The sequence below is a fragment of the Cervus elaphus genome, chromosome 11 (assembly GCF_910594005.1).
Source record: "Cervus elaphus chromosome 11, mCerEla1.1, whole genome shotgun sequence".
In the NCBI taxonomy this organism is placed as follows: domain Eukaryota; kingdom Metazoa; phylum Chordata; class Mammalia; order Artiodactyla; family Cervidae; genus Cervus; species Cervus elaphus.
Genome location: NC_057825.1, coordinates 101,775,355 through 101,780,928, shown reverse-complemented (window position 1 = coordinate 101,780,928; position 5,574 = coordinate 101,775,355). Strand labels below are relative to the sequence as shown.

General features: G+C 46.1%; 1 long non-coding RNA gene across 1 annotated transcript; it reads left to right on the top strand.

Annotated features, from left to right (window-relative positions):
* Nucleotides 1-1,500: 1,500 nt before the first annotated feature.
* On the top strand, nt 1,501-4,478 carry LOC122704061. Its single transcript, XR_006343701.1, has 3 exons — nt 1,501-1,595; nt 2,246-2,354; nt 4,359-4,478. It is a non-coding gene; the product is annotated as an uncharacterized LOC122704061 (long non-coding RNA).
* Nucleotides 4,479-5,574: the final 1,096 nt, after the last annotated feature.

Genomic DNA, 5,574 nt, shown 5'->3' with positions numbered 1-5,574 from the left:
ATGAGTGACCCCAGTGAGCCTCTTAGATTGGGGCTACAGTTGACAAATCAAAGCCCTCCCAACTGTGGGTACTTGTTGGGTATCTGGCAGGGAAAACCAGGCAGAGAATTGGGCACCCAAGGAAAGAGTTACTCAAAGAGATGGGAGTGATTTTAGGGAATCACTGCTTGAATCGTGAGAATCCCCTTGCGTGTGGCTGGATGCAGTGTGGCTGGAAGTCATTATAAAGGCTCAGCCGGTGCAGGGACCAAGTGGACTTGAATGGGGGAGGGGGTAACATGTTCGGTCTTTGCAGGGTTTTGCAGAATGAATTATTTCTGGTCCTTGGGCGTATAGTTTACACCAGGGCGCCTCAAGCTCAGCTCTGCACATAGATTCTCCAGAATCTTGTGGAAAGGCAGAGTCTGTTTCTGCAGATCAGGGATGGGGCCTGAGAGTCCACATTTCCTCTAAGCTCACAGGTTGGCCCAGTGTTATTGGGCAGGCAGGACTACACTTTGAGAGGTGAGAGACCTCACTTAGAGCTCCTGCTAAGAGCATGAGTTGGAGGTCAGACCAGGGATCAGGCCCACCTGCTGCAGGCCCCTGTGGTCCCCCATGGCACCACTTGATAGTTAGGGGTGCTTAGGGTCTTCTGGTGATGCTAATAGCTGATGAGAGACTTTACCGTTGAGCCTGCACAAACAGGTTTCAGAGTAGGCTGGGTTTTATTTTGGTCTCTGACATTTCGCCAATTTGGCCACAGAATAGGTTGTCAGTTCCAAAATGATTCATTTTCTGGCATGTGGAAATAATTAGAAGTAAGAGATCTTTTCCTACTCTTTGTGAATAAAGAAGATAATGAGGCTGGTGAACAAAAACCAAGGCATTGTGGTAGGTGGAATCCAAAGATGGCCCCCAAGATCCCTCCCTCACTCCTGTCCCACCTGCCTTCACGCGCTTTCTCCCAGCTCTTCAATCAAACACCAGCCTAGGTGTTTTTCTGTGAAGGGATTCTGCAAATGTAATTAAGGTCTGCAATCAGTTGACTTCTGGGCTTCCCTGGTGGCTCAGATGGCAAAGAATCTGCCTGTGTGCCGGAGATCAGGGTTCGATCCCTGGGTCAGGAAGATCCCCTGGAGAAGGGAATGATTACCCACTCCAGTATTCTTGCCTGGAGAGTTCCATGGACAGAGGAGCCTGGCAGGCTACAGTCCTTTGGGTCGCAAAAAAGTCAGATACAGCTGAGCAACTAACACTTTCACACTAGGGAAAGGAGATCATCCTGGGTGAGCCTGGCTTAATCAGATGAAGCCTTAGAAGAAAGATTTGATATGAGAGGGACTCAACTTTTGCTGGTTTTAAAGATGGAGGAGGCTGTGTGGCAGGGAATGCAGCTGGCCTCTTAGAGCAGATAGTGACCCCTGGCTGATAACCAGGAAAGAAACAGGGATGTCAGTCCTACAACCTCAGTCATTCAACCACCTGAATGAGCTTGACTCTTTGCTAGCACCTCCAGAAAAGAATGCACACATTCTGCATGTGATTTCAATCTTGGAAGACTCTGGGCAGAGAACCCAACCAATGTCAGCCATGGACATCTCACCTAATGAGCTGTAAGTTGACCAATGAGTGTTATCTTAAGCTGTTAGGTTTGGGATAATTTGATATCCCAAATGATCTGACATAGAAATCTAATACAGTCACAAGAGGAGATCTTTACGACCTTGAAAACTTTATGGTGGCCCTGGGCACATGGGAAAGTCATGTTCATCTTTTTATACAGACTTTATGGGTCAGAACTGTCACAGATCAAGTGCTTGGAATCTGAATGGCACCATTTTTTCTACCTTAAAGCTAATTTTGTATGTAAAATTCAGTGTCTTCTTTTTTTCCTGTAGGAAAAAACATAATCTGTATGTAAAGGGAAGAACTATTGTTTCCTTAAAATGATGGTGCCTGGTAAAGACAATTGTAGTATTTTAAGTATGGTATTTGTGTTTTTCTTGTTCAGTAGGGAAAATGCAATTTGAAAATATTTGGTAACCACTTATGCTCACAAAGGGAGGTGGGGGTGGGGAATGGAGGCGGGGTTGCCAGAGCTGGCTGAGAATGTTGTCGTATGTTTTGTTGACTTTTTCTGGTTAAGTGTTATTCAGGTTTCTAAAGGAGATCTCAGTTGCTTTCTTAGTCAGTCAGGGCTGCCATAACAAATTACCATAGATGTAGGTTAGACAACACACATTTATTTCTCATGCTTCTGAAGACTGAGAAGTCAAGATCAAGGTGCCAGCAAATTCTGTTCCTGGTGGGGACTCTGTTCCTGACTTGAAGATGGCTGTCTTCCTGTTACATCCTCATGTGGCCTTTCCTTGGTGTGTACTAGTGGGGAGGGGAGGGTTGATGGGGAAGGGAGAGGGGAAATAGAGAGTGGAAGGGGGAAGGAAGAAGAAGGAGGCGGAGAGGGAAAAGAAGAAGGAGGGGAAGGAGAAGAGGGAGAGAAAAATGGAGGAAGAGGCAGCAGGAGAGGGGAGGGAGGAGGCAGACAGACAGAGCTCTCCTGTCTCTTCCTCTTCTTCTAAGGGATCATCATGAGGGCACCACTTGATGACCTGATCCAAACATAATCACCTCCCAAAGACCCCCACCTCCAGAACCTATCACACTGGGGTTTAAAGCATCAGCATCTTAAGTCGGGAGTGTGTGTGCTCCATTGCTCGGCTGTGTTCAACTGCTCGTGACCTCATGGACCGTAGCCTGCCAGCCTCCTCTGTCCATGGGATTCTCCAGGCGAGAGTACTGGAGTGGTTGCCATTTCCTTCTCCAGGGGATCTTCCTGACCCAGAGATAGAACCCACGTCTCTTGTGTCTTCTGCATTGGTGGGCAGATTCTAAACTGGGGGGTGGGGGAACACAAACATTCAGTCTCTAATAGTGGCTTGGCATAGTATAGTATTACCCAGGTGTGTTGGAGTAGTGTTCTGAATGAGAGCTCCCAAGAAAGACTCCTTGGAGGCCCATCTTATTCCTCTGGGTCCCCAACTGCAGTCAACAGGGAACTCTGACATGGTTGATATCAGGCTTAAAAGTTCCGAAGAGAGCAACAATGGGACTTTTCATGGATGATCTCCCAAACCCTGCAGGCTCAACACAGTTTTCCAACAGCCCAACATCACTGATTATTATTACCATTTCATAATTGCCATGATGATTCATATTTTCATGGGGGCATGGATGGCTGATTTAGGGGAGAGTTTGTTTTTTTATTATTTAATTTTGAGTTCAACTTTTTCAACAGAACTGCCTTACTTTGGGGGAACCCTGCAACCCCCTCTTTGCTGTCTCTCCTCCATCTCAGCTCTCTCAACTATTAGAGGAGGTAATGGCTGGACCCAAGTTTGGGACATTGTGAGGGATCACTTAGGTAAAAATCCATGTTGAGTGCTTGACTTGTGTGTTGTTGAGGGATCTATCTAGACCCATCTCATCAACAGAAAGTTGAGGGAAGTTGGAGAAGGGGTTATGTGACCCAATTTGAGTTGTAGCAAGCCCTGTGTCCCAGCTGGCACTAGTGGTAAAGAGTCCATCTGCGTTGCACGAGACACAAGAGACTTGGGTTCAATCCCTGAGTTGGGAAGATCCCCTGGAAGAGGAAATGGCAACCCACTCCAGTATTCTTGCCTGGGAAATTCCATGGACAGAGGAGCCTGGTGGGCTACAGTCCATGGGGTCTCAAAGAGTCAGACACGTCTGAGCGACTAAACAACAGCTAAACACTGCACTCTGTCCGTGGAGTGCAGGAGTGTTGCCCAAAGAAGGGATCGCAGAGGCTGGGGAGCCCGAGTGTGGCTTCAGGGAAGGTGAACTGGGAGGCCGGGGTGGGTGACCAGGTGGTAGGTTTGATGTGGGTGGTGCAGAGGACAGAGGAAGCTGGGGTGAAAGTGAGGCTCCCAGCCAGGACATGTGGGCAGATGGAGAGAGGAGCAGGGGTGGACACAGCAGAGAGAGGTGGATGGAGGAGGTGTGGCTTAGGCTTCAAACTTGTACTGGATGCTTCTGGGTGATTTTTGAAATGATGATGCAAGCATGTGATTTTTGATCCTCATGTTCATTTAAGTTGATGTCATCTTAGCTATGGTCACTTTTCTTTGGACAAGAATAGTGGTTTCATATACTTTATAAAGCATCAGTTATTTTGGCAACTTCATTCATTGATTCATTTATTTGAGTATTTATTGAGCAGTTACCTTGTACCAGGAACTGTTAGAAACCCAAGAAACTAGCAGGAAATGAAACAACCCTCAAGGTTTTCTTTTTTTTTTTTTTTCACTTTGTAATTAAGTTGTAGTTATATTTACACTATTTCTCCTCACCTTCAGGTTTGCCTTCTGCAGGGGTGTTGGACGCTGGGAGGAGGTGACTACTTTGGAGGCTGGCAGACAAGACTGGAATCCTGCTTCTGATTCTTCAGATGTTCAGAAAACATCCTGAGTTTTCCCTGAGGGGTGGGTGTCATGTGACTGCTGCCCACCAGTCTGTGTATGTAGGATGAATAATCTGAGAGAACCTGTCCGTGAATCACTTAGTTTGTGTGAATAATGCATGGCTATTTTTGCATTTTACAAATTAGCTCAGGTTAGTGTGAATTAATCACAGTCTTTCTGGTTTATACCTTAAAAAAAAAAATCACTCCATTTCCTAAAACCATAGCATTCTGGCACCTTGGCCCCCGAACTTGCTTCCTTCTTCTTGGGCTCACCAATCCAAACCCCTAACTCAGCACCATCAGATAGCAGATAAAGCACAAGCTGGGGACACTTTCAAAGGACCCCTGACTGCTTCGGAGAAGGCAAACTGAGGACTACTTTCAGAGGGAGGGTGGGCAGTGGAGGGCCAGCAGCTAAGTCACTCACAAAGGTCAAAAGCAAAATTTTTGTCTCCATTTCAGCACAGAACCACTTCTGTGGATTTTCTTGAGGCTCATCCTTACACTTACAGGGCTGAGGTGTGGACATTTTCACATTTGCATTTGCTGATTTAAATCAAAGAAGAGGGACTTCCCTGGTTGCCCAGTGGTTAGGAGTTCAAGCTCCCAATGTAAGATCCCTGGACATGGAACTAGATCCCACGTGCCTCAACTAAGAGTTCATATGCTGCAACTAAAGAGTTTGCATGCTGCAACTAAAGGGTCCTGCCTGCCACAACGAAGAACAAAGATTCATATACTGCAACTAAGACCTGGTGCAGCCAAATAAATATTAAAAAATAAAATCGGAAAAGATGGCTATTGTTAAAGCAATCAGAATGTGGCCATTCCAGCTGTGATTACTCTACACAGCTGAAAATATTTCTTCCTATTTGGCTAGGGCTCCATCACTGAATGCTCCCAGTGGTTCAGAGATGTTTGCATAACCTTGAACTGGTTAGCCTCATTTGCTACACATGATGATATCCATCTCCCAAATGCAATTTTGCCAGCACTTGACTCTATGTGGGTAGCCAGAATTCCAATCCCTGTCCCATGTCAAGATATTATGAATGAAAAACAGGTGAAATCTGATTGTCCCCAAAGTACTCCACTCACTTTGAGTTGCT